Raw genomic sequence first — 2,500 nt, 5'->3', positions numbered from 1 at the left:
ATGATGGTGAAGTTTTGTGGTGATATATTTTTATTCATAGTGATGACGGTGATGAGAATACGGATGGATGAGGGACAAATAGTGGTGAATATATCCCTCTCATTTATAGTGTGATGACTTGAGTGATGACTGAAGAAACGCTGACGATAAAAGAAGATGATGCATTAATCTTTTTCCCATGATAGTGACGATGGTGCTAATAAGCAAATATCCACAAATGTGATGAGTTTATGGGCAAGTGTGATGACGCCTTTGATTTTCGAGAAAAAAAGAGAGTACATTCTGCTCATTCGTTGCCAAGGTGATGACGATGATGACATTAGTGATGAAATCTCTCAGTGACAAGACAATAATTTAAGTAAACAAGGGACTTCCGCTGTGCCAACCAGTTCACAAATCACAAAATACAAACACGTGATAAAAAAAAAAAAAAAAAAAAAAAAAAAAAAAAAAAAAAAAAAAAAAAAAAACAGGAAAAAAAAAAAAGAAGAAAAGAAAGTGAAAGACAAAATGGGAATTATCTAGAACCATAGAGAACAATAGCATACGGAAAGAAAAGTATCTTAGGAATTATTATTAGAACAAAGGAACATACGTGAGTCGGAGGTGTACTGTAATAAAAAAGTTTTGTGAAAGGAGTCTGGTACCTTTTATTATCCTTCTTTGAACTGAAACGACGGAGGAGGGATGAGGAAAGAGAAAGGAGAGAGAGAGAGAGAGAGAGAGAGAGAGAGAGAGAGAGAGAGAGAGAGAGAGAGAGAGAGAGAGAGAGAGAGAGAGAGAGAGAGAGAGAGAGAGAGACAGAGAGAGAGAGAGAGCGAGAGAGAGAGAGAGAGAGAGAGAGAAAGGAGAAAGAGATATGGAGTGAGTGAATGAACGAGTGTGTGTGTAACTATTGTATTTATATATATTATGTCTGTTGTAATTGTTATTACGTCCATCGATTATAATTTGCACATGTATACTTTTGCTACTGTATTCTATATGATGCAATCATCAATGTAATCTCTAATTGTTATATATATATTCTACCACATGCACATATATACGTACATGTACGTACGCTCGTTGCTTCACCTATCTGTCTACCCCTCTCACGACAGACATGGCAGTGTTGTTTGTCTTTCCCTTTCTAAGAGCTATGTATTGATGAAACACTTCCCTCATCACATTCCAAATGTCACATGTCACAAGAAAACACCTTGATTCACACATCTCATGTGACCTCACTCCAAAGTCCTACTGTTCAAGCTAAGCAATAAACCAAGAAAGCTGTTCCTGCCGTGTTCTTCACACCCTAGGCCATGTTACCCACATACAAGCAGTATCCTAGCTCGGACCTGTTGAAGTGTGTGTGAGAGAGAGAAGGAGAAAGAGAAAGAGAAAGGGAAAGGGAAAGGGAGTGAGTGAATGAGTGAGTAAGTGTGTGATAAGCGAGCGAGCGAGCGAGCAAGTGAGTGAGAGAGAGAGAGAGAGAGAGAGAGAGAGAGAGAGAGAGAGAGAGAGAGAGAGAGAGACTTTCAACAGCGACAATGATGATGATATTAATGATGATAATGATAATAATGATAATGATCATAGTAATAATGATGATGATAATGATAATAATGATAATGATCATAGTAATAATGATGAGGATAATGATAATAATGATAATGATCATAGTAATAATGATGATGATAATGATAATAATGATAAAGATCATAGTAATAATTATGATAATGATAATGATAATGATCATAGTAATAATAATGATGATAATGATAACAGTTATGGTGATAATAATAATGACAGTAGTAGTGATATTAATGATGATAATAGTAATGATGATAATAATAATGATAACGATAATAATGATAACGATAATGATAATAATAATGTAATGATAATAATAATGATGATGATAATGACAGCAATGAGAATAATGAGAATGATAATAATAATGATCATAATGATAAAAGTAATAACAGTTATAATGATGCCGCTGATAATGATAATAATGATAGTGATAATGATAATAGCAGTAATGAAAATGATAAAAGCTATAATGATAAAGATGATAACGACTATAATAATAGTGATAAAGATGATAATAATGATAACGATAAGGGTATTCTACTTATATTAAGACTGTAAGTGATACTGCTTTCATTAAACGGAAGATCGGATTAAATCCATATTTACGATGGATACATTTACTATAAGATTTTCCTCTAACCAATAAAGGAATTCAGTTTTCTTATTTACTTCCTCATTCTCTATATATTTTCTTCTTCGTTCATTTCATTTGCATAAGTTATTCCAAATATCATTATTTGAGAGAGAGAGAGAGAGGGGGGGGAGAGAGAGAGAGAGAGAGAGAGAGAGAGAGAGAGAGAGAGAGAGAGAGAGAGAGAGAGAGAGAGAGAGAGAGAGAGAGAGAGAGAGAGAGAGAGAGAGAGAGAGAAAGAGAGAGAGAGAGAGGAAGGATGTAGGAATGGAGAAATGAAAGAAAGACAAA

The 2,500-nt window shown here is 34.4% G+C and overlaps 1 protein-coding gene across 2 annotated transcripts in view; it reads left to right on the top strand.

Annotated features, from left to right (window-relative positions):
* The window catches only part of LOC122248510 (calcium-activated chloride channel regulator 1), a 40,841-nt gene that overhangs the window by 32,978 nt on the left and 5,363 nt on the right, over positions 1-2,500 (top strand). The window contains exon 21 of one of the 2 annotated variants that reach the window (XM_043008563.2): positions 110-638. The exons of the other annotated variant lie outside the window; for it this stretch is intronic. The gene's annotated coding sequence lies outside the window, so the exon portion shown is untranslated. Of the gene's footprint in view, positions 1-109; positions 639-2,500 lie in introns of those variants that run through there. 2 annotated transcript variants of the gene reach the window in all.

This window comes from Penaeus japonicus, unplaced genomic scaffold, assembly GCF_977035675.1.
Source record: "Penaeus japonicus unplaced genomic scaffold, GWHDUDI00000001_assembly GWHDUDI00000037, whole genome shotgun sequence".
In the NCBI taxonomy this organism is placed as follows: domain Eukaryota; kingdom Metazoa; phylum Arthropoda; class Malacostraca; order Decapoda; family Penaeidae; genus Penaeus; species Penaeus japonicus.
The sequence above is the reverse complement of the archived record's forward strand: the minus strand, read 5'-3'. Positions and strand labels throughout refer to the sequence as shown.